Genomic DNA, 12525 nt, shown 5'->3' with positions numbered 1-12525 from the left:
TGAGGAAGTGGAACGTGCATTCTGCTGAAAGATTCGCTTGCTCCAATTAAGTCCTGAAGCATCTTCTGATACTGTACCCCCCCGGAGAGACACTGACACCTTGAAAAATGTGCCTCTTGGCCCAGCCGGTTGAGCGTGGCGGGGGAAAGGCAGCTGGTGCTCATTAAGCAATGTAACCATAATGAGCCCTTGTTCCATAGGACCCCAGCACCATTAGTGGTTTTGATGTGGTATTTTGAGGACAAATTCCATACCTACTACTGCTGCTGAAGAGGGCTGCGGGGACACTTCCCGCACTGCCTACTTCAACACGAGCCCGCAGAGAGCACTGACCACAGGATGCTCACTGCTGTGACAGGGGTTCTCAAAGTTTGTTTTCTGAGCTCCTGTGTCACAACAACTGTTCCTCTTCATATAAAAGCCAGGGCTGGCGTTAAGGTAGGGGTGGGCAAGATACAGCTTGTAGGCCGGATTTGGCTCACCCAGCTGTTAGATCTGGCCCACGGCTACCCTGCTGCACCCCTGCCCTCGGGTCAGTCGAGATCCAGGGGTGGAGAAATGTGCAGTCATTCACTGGGAGCCATCAGCCGTTTTGAACATAGACCCTCAACCCCAGGTCTTGGTTGGCCTGGGGGCAGGGGAGTGCGTGAAGTCTCCTCACTCTACCAGGGGTGTAGGGCGCCTAGAGGGAACCATCAGCTGCTCAAAACGGCTGGGAATATTGCCAGTCTCGGGCGCTCCAAACTCATGAGTCAACACCAAATCTTGAGACTTGGATGAGCCAATGTTGGTCTTTGCATTTGCCTTCTGGTTTTTTAGCCTTTACCTTGAGGTTTTTCTCCTTTTCCCCTTCTGTCACCCGCTAGGACTGAGCTTTGCCTCAGTGGTTTCATTCAGGGAACAAGGCCCGTTCCTGCAGCTCTTTCTTTATGCATTTGCAAGCCAGAGGATTGCCTTACGAACAGAGCGCTCAGCCCCCCGTCAGTCATCACTAACATGCAAGCCTTAGTAAGCTGATTATTTGTATGTTGTTTGAATACAAATGAATCATTAGAAACATTAATAGAGGCAGCTTGACTTTGTAATTAGCCCTGTGTTTATACTGCATACATGAGTTGTTAATCTTCTCCAAACACATTTGAAATAATCAATCTGTATTTAAATAAATTGACATGCAATTGTATCTTAATCTACATTAAATTCTTATTTAGGAACCGCTAATTGCCAGCCATTATAAATGTTTCTGAGGCTAACAACAACTGGGTCTGATGGAGCACACTGTTTGCCTGGGAGTCGAAGCGCAACATGTGCTGAGTTACAAGTACACAGGAGTTTGCTCTTCCTGCAGCTTCCTCGTCAACTGAACGTTCCTGAGGACCTCAATCTGACATGGTTACAATATGATGTTTTGTACCTTTTGTACAGAGGTGGGTGAATCAGTTCTAGATTCCAATGCATTAATAAGGTTCAGCAGGTGCTAGATAAAACATCTCAGATAAGATGATTTCAAGAATGAGCCAGTTTTCATTTTGTCAGCCAGAGAAATTGAAAATAAATTGCTTAATGTCTAAAACGCATTTTTGGCAGCCTTAGCATTTTCCCTAGGTTGTTTAAATATTCATCTTTTTATTTGGTTTGTAAAAACAAACCCCATCTCCTCTTATTGTCACATCTGATCACCCAGATCCCAGGTGATAGAAGTATGGATGTTAAGCTGAAAATCATGTCTGCCAACAAATTTTATAGTCTCGGAGGGGGAGCTGCGTTAGTCTGTAACTTTTAAAAATAACTAGCAGTCCTGTAGCACCTTAGAGACTAACAAATATAATGTATCATGAGCTTCCGTGGGTAAAACCCCGATGAAGTGGGTTTTACCCACAAAAGCTCATGATATAATTTATTTGTTAGTCCCTAAGGGCACGTCTACACAGCAGGGCTAAAGCCGAAATAAGCTACGCAACTTCAGCTACATCAATTGCGTAGCTTAAGTCTACATAGCTTATTTTGCTTTTTTGTGCTGTCTAAACAGCAGGAAGTCAAAGGAAGAACACTCTTTCTCCAACTTCCCTTGCTTCTCGTAAAATGATGGTTACAGGAGTCGGAGTAAAAAGTCCTCCAACTCGACATTATTTCAACATTATGTTGAAATATCTGCTTGTAGAGTAGACGTCAGTTATTCCCAAATAAAACTGCTGTGCAGACGTACCCTAAGGTGCCACAGGACTGCTACTTGTAGTCTTCACCAAACATATGATATTGCTGTGTTTTCTTTAGCTTAAGTGAAAGAACTTTATCAGACAGCAGGAGAGTCAGGAACTCAAGGCTCTGTCCTCTGAGATTATCTTCCTTAGGCCTCCGGGAAGTCAGATAATCATTCTGTGCATCAGTTTGCCCATCTGTAAAATGGATGTAATGATTGCCCACTTCCCCGGGCTGCTCTGAAAATTGACGAGCAACCGTGTTCAAATTTTTTTTTAAAGGATGCCTTAAGGAAAGTGAAATAGTAAACCGTTTCTAGTTTGTGGCTAATTCATACCTCAGTTGCAATAATTGAGCTACAATTCTAGGGACCTCCTCTGAGTAAATGTTTGGTTGAGAGTGAGTGAGGAATAGACCGTTTTTGGTAAAGTCACTTCATCGTAACATTGAATTATTTTTCTTTGTCCCTTTAATTTCTGTTGTTTCATAGTTATTTACTTGCTGTTGTAGTAGCTGAAAATTTTTCCAGAGATTAAGGACGAGATTGTCAGTTGGTGTAAATTAAATTGGACTCCTTTGGAGCTTATTTATACTAGTTGAGGATCTGGCCACTTGAGTTCTTTTTTTTCACATTTTTTATTGGAAAAAGAAATCTGGCCCTTTTGTTGCTACTGACAAAAGACATTAAAAACACAGAGGAAATTTTTCTAATTTTTAGAGAGATGGGAGGAGGTTATAATGTCTCCTCTCCTCCCCCCAGTAACATAAAATGCTCTTATAGAGGCAAGAGTGGCACATCTTGTTTTAGACTTGCTTTGGACCATAACTATCAATAGTTGTATTATTGAACTGGCTGGAGGCCGCAACAGAGATTTGGAGTGCTGTTGTACTGACACGTGCACATTGTGAGAGATGGCCCCTGTCCCAGCCAGCTTGCAATCAAAGACGACAAGATAAAGGATGAAAGGGTCAAGGAAGGCATCAAGAAGGGACTTAAGGCAACAGAGGTAGGCTTAGCACTCAGGTTTTCCGAATCCCAATCCACTGAACTAGCTACTGGAACATGCCACTTCTATAATGCGTATCTGTTAGACAGGAGCCAGGCAAAAGAGCCCCAAGGCACAAACACCTTTTTTCCTTTACATCTCTGACTTTGGATGCAACAAGGTTTATCCAAGTTCCTCGCCTTCAATTCTATCGACTCAAGTTGATCAAAGTTCTTCCCCTTCAACTCTATTGATCTGCAACATGCCCAGCCACGTGGAAGCCAGCTTCCCGACTTGTCCAGGTAGAATTCAACTTTCCTAGCACCTCTGGTCAGTCGCTGCGGATTCTTTCCTTTTCCTTTTCCTCTTTGTTTCCACTTTTCATTGCCACTCACAGGATTTTCCTTGTCAGTGACTTGTTGGGATCCACTCTCAGTGCTTGAAATTGTATGTGTGCTACGTGCCTTTACTTAGTGAAAATCCCATTACCTTCACTAAATGCCCAAATCACCTTCCATTACTGTCACTGGAAAGACTCCTGTTGAAGGCCAATGGGAGCTGAATTAGACCCTAAACTATTGCTTATATGCATATTTCACAGCATTGTATTTGCCTCTCAGTAGCCGTCATTTGGCTGCAGTGCGCTATACATATTAATAATCTGTTTGCTTGTAGAGAGCGCCTTCCATCCTAAATGATCCGTCAGCACTTGACAAACATGATACAGAATCAATTCACTCACAACTCAAATCCTGCCACTTCTGCCGTGCAAGGCATACAATAACATTACACAGCGTAGGAGAGGAAACAGAGAAGGATACTGGATGCAGCTGAAACTAGGAGGAGTTTAGGTAATGTTAAGAAGCCAAGATTCATACCATTGACTTGCAAAAAGTACCAGGACGATATCACAAGACCATCTGTCTTAGAATTTGTCCAGGTATGCAGCAGTGTTTCATCTACAACTCATAACTATCTGCGTTTACTCATTCCGGTTACATTCTTTATCATGTCTCTCCTGCCCACGCTCATTTGGTAACATTTGCCATTGAATATTGCAACAATACACAAGGTTATTGAACCGGTTCTAACTCGTATCTGATAATAGCCAGGCTATAACGAATGGCTGACAAAAGAGCTAGGCGTTTTATTATTGACTGATTGATGTGATTATTTTAGACAAGATTGGTGAGTATTATCTTTTACTGGACAGCTTGGCTACATCTAGACAGGCATGATTTTCTGCAAATGCTTTGAACGGAAAAGTTTTTCCGTTAAAAGCATTTGCGGAAAAGAGCGTCTAGATTGGTACGGACGCTTATTCGCAAAAGCACTTTTTGTGGAAAAGCATCCGTGCCAATCTAGATGCAGTTTTGCGCAAGAAAGCCCCGATCGCCATTTTCATGATCGGGGCTTTTTTGCGCAAAAAATACCACGTTGTCTACACTGGCCCTCCTGTGCAAAAGCATTTGCGCAAGAGGGCTTTTGCCCAAATGGGAGCAGCATAGGATTTCCGCAAGAACACTGACAATCTTACATGAGATCGTCGGTGTTCTTGCAGAAATTCAAGCGGCCAGTGTAGACAGCTGGCAAGTTTTTCCACAAAAGCAGCTGCTTTTGTGGAAAAACTTGCCAGTCTAGATGCAGCCCTTCTGTTGGTAAGAGAGACAAGCGTTTGAGTTTACAAAGAAGTCCCCAGGAAGAGCTCTCTGTAAGCGCCAAAGCTTCTCTCTCTCACCAGCAGCATTTGGTCCAATAAAATATCTCCTCTCATCCCTCTTGTCTCTCTGATATCCTGGGACCAAAATGGCTACAACACTTCATGCAGATATGGGTACACCTAGCCTACATCCCTCTGTCAGCAGAGGGATGTAAATGAGGCACTTCGAAAGTGCAAATGAAGCAGGGATTTAAATATCCCATGCTTCATTTGCATAATCGCGTCCTGGCACTCTTTCGAGCAAGTGCCATTTCGAAGGTAAAACCACGGTCTAGACGCAGTTCTTTCAAAAACAGCAGGTTTTTTCAAAAGTTCCCGTACGCTTCATTTTTTGAGGAGTACAGGATCTTTTGAAAAAGCCTGCCATTTTCGAAAGAACCACGTCTAGACTGCGGTTTTACTTTCGAAATGGCACTTGTTCGAACGAGTGTCAAGACATGATTATGCAAATGAAGCATGGGATATTTAAATCCCCGCTTCATTTGCACTGTCGAAGTGCCTCATTTACATCCCTCTGCCAACAGAGGGATGTAGTCTAGGCACAGCGTAAGTGAATATTTTAGGCATTTCCAGGAAGTTTTCAGACTAAGGGCAGTGCTTAGTACTTGAGTTTGATTTTAGCTTCTAGATCATCTTCTAAGCTGAGAGTTGTGTTTTTGGGCATTTGTCTGTCTCTTAAATTTAATTCCTCTAGAGCCACTCTGCATTGCTTGGTGTTTATTTTCTCTTGCTGTAATGCTAAATAAAATACTTTTAAAGGCAAACTGGTTTATAAAGTGAAGTCAAAGCAAAATTGCAATCTTTGCTTGTTGGGTGACCCTTCTTGACTCCTGAATCTCAAACCTAGATGCAACCTCTCCTATAGAAAATACCATTCATCTCTCTGATCTTTGTCTTTTTAGCACTAATTCTCTTTTTTCTGGGGTTGAAATACTTACCTCCAGTCCATTCAACACCCTCAAAATTTGTTTTCTCTCTGTACACAATGATACTCGAGAAAAAGATCCTGTAGTCATGAATGCTTGATACACTGTAGGGTATTTCTAACTGGCTTTATGTGTCATTATTTTGATAGCAACTGTATGCTCCCTTATCTGCAGACATCACCAGGATAAGGACTTGCTAAAAGGTTTGTACTCTTCTAGCTTCTATTTTGGTGTGTTCTCTTTGAAGGTTGCCAGGAACTTGGTAACTAATACAGGATAGGAAGGACTTTTTGCTCATGATATTTAGTTCTTCAAGCCTCTGCTTTCTTTCTTTTTAAAAGCCCTTGTGTTTGTGGAGAAAAACTTGAAACTGTCACCCCTTATATGCTCCTAAACCAGAAGTGAAATAAAAAGAACCCATTATGGATCACTTTTTACATCTCATGTGTGTTTTTTTTTATCATTTTTTTAAGCTAATGGCTTTTATAACCAGTCTCTTACATTTTTTGTGGCCTAACATGATTGTTCCTTTTGAACATTTAGGCCATGTGTACACCACTCTGGGGATCGACATTGCAGTGATTGATCCACCAGCTGTCGATTAATCGCGTCTGCCGTTGACACAATAAATCAGCCTCTGAGAGTGCTCCTATTGATGTCGATACTCCACCATGATAAAGACAGTTCCCACTGACTTTCATGCGCACAAGACGCCACAGTGAGTATGTTGTCTTCGGCTACGCTATTTGTGTAGCTGAAGTAGATCGGCAGTGCAGGTAAGTGTAGTCAAGGCCTTAATGCTGGCACTCCTGAGGACTTAATGTTTAAAGCTATAGCATCTCTTTGATACTTTCCCAGACTTACCTGAGGAACGAACGGGTGAGGTAGTGACCTGCCTTTTGGATTTTAGCAGAGCCGGTCTTAGAGTCAGGAGAGCTGGGCAGAGACCTGGGGCAGCCATTTTCAAGGAGCTACTGACAGAACCAGTCTTACAGGCGGGCAGTGACCGCATTTTGGCCCGACCTCCCAAATCCTCCCCCCAGGTTTCCCTGGTTACTCCCTGACCCCCTTTTTGTTGTTGCTTGACAAATTTTACGTGGTGGGGTTTTTTTTTTTCTTTCGCTTGACACATTTTTCTCCAGTATTTTTTTTTAAACCATCTGGCAATGCTACGGGCAAGCCGAGCAGGCCGGAGCCGCCAGTTGATTAGGTCCAGCCCTGGACTTCAGCATATCGTTCTTGCTGAGGAGGTATACAAGTCATGGACATATAGGTGCTGGAACTAGAGCTGGGGGAAGCAGTGCTGCATCTCCTGGTTTGAGATGGTTTCCATAACGTAGCCTAAGGCCCAGTGTGCATTAGCCTTGGGAACTACAAGTTGTGGGCTACAAATTGCAGCGTGTTGGGAGAACATCCCATAGGAGGTCTCAACTTTCAGCTCTGACTGAGATGGAGTTTGGAGAAGATAGCAGGCAAGCAGAGAGGAGGCCACTGGGCTGTAATCCTGTTCCATGTTCTTGACAAAATTAGAATGCCTTGTTCTTGGTGATTTGTCACCAGTGAGATGTCTCCCGACGTGTTCTTCTCTCTGAAACGTTGCCAATGGCTGCAGCGGCGGCACACTGTATTAAGGAAGTGACAGAGCTGCTCTTCCTGGCATCAGCAACTATTTAAAGCAAGATCGTCTTTATTCCTAATTCTGTTTTTTCTGCAGCCCTATAACACATGCCTGTAATAAGAACTGTTGCAGGGACCTGGTTTCTATGGTAATACTGATGATTAGTCATGAGCCCCACTTCACAGCGGTTGCCCGTTTCAGCCGTTGATCCGGTTGGGGGGGGTGTTGACTAACTGAACTCTACCATCTGTTAAGGGCTAGGCCATATATTTATGAGTGTCATGTTAAGCCACTTCAGCGAGTGTGCACCGTATTAATTATCTAACTGCAAAGGAAAGGATATGATGATACACTGAAGCTTAATTATTTTTTGAAGCGCATTCACTGAAACCCTGTTGTGCTGACTTGCAAGTTGAAAATGGATTACCGTTCCTTCTGAGGAGACGCAATTCTGTTCCCTTGAAGGGCACACAAACGTCTTATAAATGGATGAATGGGCAGGCAGGTTTGCTGTTACAATTTAGCCAAATATTTTCTTGAACTCGAAGTTCAGATTTCTTCTGGTAGATGGGGGGTGCTTCAGGGAGCCTGTAAAAAATGTGCTTTCTGCTCATCTGTTTTTGGGTTGTCTGCTTTGGTCTTGATCCAGTGAGAGGATGGCTGGATGGATCTAGTTCTGAGGTCTAAAGTTAATCTTCCTCTCCGTCGTCTCTCTGAGGCCTTTCAAAGACAGGATGCTGAGGCGCTAGCAGACAGAAAGAAGTCTCCTAATGCAGATGCTGCTTTGCTCCCATCCAGAATGTCAGGTAGAGACAGAGGGTGAGATAAAAGAGGCTTTGTTTGAAGGAACAGTCTCCTTAGAGACAACATGTTGATGGGCACCATGTGGAGAATTGCTGTGACCAGAAGGTGCGCTCCCATCTTTAAGGTGCTCTGTAATAGAAAAATACCATGATATTATTCTCTGAGTTATAGAATCATAACACGCTAGAACTGGAAGGGACCTCGAGAGGTCATCAAGTCCAGTCCCCTGCCCTCACAGCAGGACCAAACACCATCTAGATGTCTGGCCAACCTGTTCTTAAATATCTCCAGTGATGGAGATTCCACAACCTCCCTAGGCAATTTATTCGTGTTTCACCACCCCGACAGGAAGTTTTTCCTAATGTTCAACCTAAACCTCTCTTACTGCCATTTCAGCCCATTTGTGGACTGCTTTGTGAAAAAGGGGAAACATCAGACACTATAGATAATGTTTTAAGTGCTGATACGTTCACTGACTGTTTTGCTGAGGGCAGGAACCCTCCTACATGAGGGATTTTGGTTCTGCTGAGGAAATTTCCACAACTGTGTGGAACTATTTTCCATTGCCGTTGCTGAAGAAGACCCATGCAGCCCTTCGCTGTATAAAACCAGCAGTAAGGAGAAGTATGGATGTGTTTGCACTTTTGTATATATCATCAGTGAGACCAAGAGAGGAATATTGCATGCAGATTGGTGCCTGCATTTTTAAAAGGACACTGAAATATTGGAGACAGTGCCGAAAGGATCCATCAGAATGGGATCAGGGCTATACAATATGCCTTAGAGCGAAAGACTTAAACTCAACAGATTAGCTTTATCACAAAAAGAGTCGGAGGTCATCTGAATTTGATGTGCAAGGCCTTCTATGGGGAGAGACAACTGAGTCTGAATGGGCTTTTTAATCTGGTGAAGAAAGGCATATCAACCACCATTGGCTGGCTGTTAAAGCCAGATGAATACATAGGCCCATATTTTTGCCAGTGACAGCGATTAACTCTTGCCATGGGGAAGGAGGGTTCTCCATCTGTGAAGTCTTCTGGAAAATGTGCTTTAACCAAGCCCAAACAATTTGTATCGGTACCTGAAGACGTTCCATGGACTGAGATCAGCCTAGGTGACATAATGGTCCTTTCTGGCCTTAAATCGGTGACAAAACATGCACAAGTGCATGTGAGCCATCACATCCTACTGTTGTGGAATCCAGCAGGGGGTGCTGCAAGCCAACAGTTTTGCACTGCCAGGGGGACTTTCTTTTTCCCGTTTATCTAACTGTAAACAAAAGATAAGTCCCAGGCATGCCAGCTTCTTCCTTAAAACCGCCTCTGACCAAAGGGAATTTGACTATGCAAACGTGCACACATTTTAAGATCAAGCTTAGAGGCCATTATGCCTGAAAAATGCCTGTGTGGTTTTTGGTTGCAAATCTCTAATCGCTCTGTGCTCCTCGTTTCTACAGAGGAATTGACAATAACAAAATATGTACTGTCATTCACTAACTTCCAAAAGTAACCTGGTTGCAGGGTTTTCTGTTTTCCCACCTGCTTTCTGTGCCACTGCTTTAGAAAAGGACCATTTCCCTACGTGGTTAAGCCTTTTCATGAGAGCTCTTACTGAAAATTTCCATTTTTTTCCCTCTCCCCTCCTTTTCCTCCTCTTGTCATGGGAAAAGGGCATAAAGTGCTGCAGCAACTGGGCAAAACCAACAATTTTTCATTTTTTTTAAAAATTTGGTCAAATTGGAAAATTTCCAAATTTAGGAATATGTCTGCTTTCAAAGTCAGACTGATCTTCGGAATGAGGGTGGATCATTCAATACATTTCCACTAGCCTTTTTAAATGTCCCCTATTAAAATCCAGTCTCTAATGGCGGGGGAGGGTCACCCTTCTTTTCTCAGAAGGGAGGGAAGAAAGTTTGGGAGAAAATGGGAGAGAGAGGATATGAAGAAAATCATGCCTGATTTTTCCTCTAGAGCCCACAAAGGCCCTTGTAAGGGAAGCAGGCAGGCAGGTGAGTTTACCATGTCACAGTGAATCAACCATTCTTGCGGTTAAGCTTGCTCATGAATGCACTGCATGTCAAAAGATGCCCGATAGAAAATGTCTGTATACCCTTCCCCCCATGGATAAAACTACAAAATGAAAAGTTATCTTTCTATAGCTGCGGTCCAAGGTCTCGTCTTGTGAGCACTTGCATGAGTCGTCTTCTGCTGTGCTGTTTTGTGTTGCAAAATGAGCAATGACATAAATAAATTGCATAGCATTGGGTGGCTCGGCGCTTCGGAAATTGTAATTCAGTAATAGTTCCCCTCAAACCCTGCAAGAGTGGACTTTGCAGTGAACGTCTGCAAGGCCTCTCCTTCACCTACTGTAGCTTATGTTAAAAAAAAAATGTGAATGATTTGTTAGGTTCAGAATGACCAGGTCTTAGATACTAAGCTTCTTTATTTGGTCAGTCTCCTAATCTAAGCCCTGTTATTGTGTTACAAAAACTCTCTCGGTTCTCAGTCTACAGTACACACCGCTAATTTGTAGCTAATCCTCCCTTGGTGGCATCTTTAATAAGAGTGCAGAGGTTTTTGTTCTTTTTTCAAAATAAGATGCACATGTGGCTGTTAAACCAGCATTTCTCTGTTTTGGATTATAAATTACACAATATACTAACAGCAAGCACAATTTTTTTCTGTAATCTTTTCTATTGGTTGTGGTGTGTGTGTGTGTGTGTGTGTGTGTGTGTGTGTGTGTGTGTGTTTCCAGCCAATCTAGGGTTGCCAACTTTCTAATCACACAAAACCGAACACCCTAGCCCCGCCCCTCCCCAGAGGCCACACCCCTTCTCCAAGGCATGCTGAATACAATCCCCTACGTCAGTGACTAAGCTCTCCTCCATCCTCACTGAGGCTGGGGCAGGAGGTGTGGTACAGGTGGGGGTGCGGCTTCTAACTGGGGGTGCTGGCTCTGGGGCGGGGCCAGAAACAAGGAGTTTAGGGTGCAGAAGGTGGCTCTAGGCTGAGGTGGGTGAGGAGAGGAGGGATCTGGGATAGGGCTGGGAATGAAGTGTTCAGGGTGTGGGGAGGGGTTCTGTGTGGGGGTGTGAGCTGAGGCTGAAGGATTTGCGTTGCAGGAGCCGGGTCCAGGTTTGGGGATGGGCTGGCGCTTGAGGTACAGGCTTACCTCAGGCAGCTCCAGGGTAGCCGGGCAGCAAGGCTAAGTCAGGCTCCTTGCCTGTCCTGGCACTGTGCTGCACCCCAGACGTGGCCACCGGGTCTGGCACTGAGGTGGGTGGGGAGGGGTCAGGACTCAAAAGATTCTACAGGCTCTTGCCCATAGACACTGCCCCCTCAGCTGGCCAGTGGGAATGCAGAGCTGGTGCGTGGGGCAGGGGTAGCGCATGGACCTGCTGGCTGCTTCTGGGATGCCAGGACCAGTAAGGACTAGCCTGCCTTAGCCCTGCAGCACCACCCACTGGACTTTTAATGGCCCGGTCATCAGCACTGTCCCGAGCTTCCAGGCTTTGGCGATGGCAATAGTGAGCAAGGAGGGAAGGAGTCCAATCTTACCAAGCATCTATTTTCCACTATGGGCAGATGAGTGGGTGGAGTCTCGGTTCCACTTTCCACCATGGCTGTGCACTGGACAGTGGGACTGGTGCAGACAGGAGAGCCGACAGCTTCCATGGGCCCCGAGCAAGATGTGGGGGAGGGGTCCGGCTTCATGCCCCCAGAAAGGGCGGGGCCTCATGTGGAAGGGGCAGGGCCTCATGTGGAAGGGGCGGGGCCTCATGTGGAAGGGGTGGGGCCGGGGCTGCCAGCCGTCAGTACCACCTGGAGTGCAAAGAGTGGCACTCTAGTAGCAATTCAAAGTGTGCAGGGCTCTACTCGGCTGCTGAATTGCTGGGCTCCATGTTCTCCCCTCCCCCCCACCCGCCCATCATGGGCCTGGATGCAGGGCATGTTCCCCTTCCAGAGCAGGGTGGGAATTGGGAGGCAACAGTGCAAAAACAGGCTGCCACCTTCGCTGGCTGTGTGGCCAAGCCATTTAAAAAAAGACAAACCCAAATCCCCAGGAGAACCTGGGCTGCAGCTCACCCTGGCTGGACCTCGGAAGTGATCAGGGTATCACCTCGGCTAACAACTGTCGTTTTGAGTGTTCATGGACTGTGACATCTTTAAGCGAAACTATCAGTTGTTCTGAAGTCTTGCTACAGCAAGCTTGCTGGGATAAGCTCAAGCTAGACCAAGTTTACCAGGATACGCTCACATCTCTTCTGGCTTT

The 12525-nt window shown here is 45.0% G+C and overlaps 1 long non-coding RNA gene across 3 annotated transcripts in view; it reads left to right on the top strand.

Annotated features, from left to right (window-relative positions):
* Window positions 1–11996, top strand: part of LOC142830904 (uncharacterized) — a 61360-nt gene extending 49364 nt beyond the window's left edge. For 2 of the 3 annotated variants that reach the window (XR_012906435.1, XR_012906434.1), the window contains 2 exons: window positions 1212–1427; window positions 6375–11996. This is a non-coding gene — a long non-coding RNA (uncharacterized LOC142830904). Of the gene's footprint in view, window positions 1–1211; window positions 1428–3860; window positions 4500–6374 lie in introns of those variants that run through there. The other variant, XR_012906436.1, reaches the window with a different exon arrangement.
* Window positions 11997–12525: the final 529 nt, after the last annotated feature.

This window comes from Pelodiscus sinensis, chromosome 11 (genome assembly GCF_049634645.1).
Source record: "Pelodiscus sinensis isolate JC-2024 chromosome 11, ASM4963464v1, whole genome shotgun sequence".
NCBI lineage: Eukaryota > Metazoa > Chordata > Testudines > Trionychidae > Pelodiscus > Pelodiscus sinensis.
The sequence above is the reverse complement of the archived record's forward strand: the minus strand, read 5'-3'. Positions and strand labels throughout refer to the sequence as shown.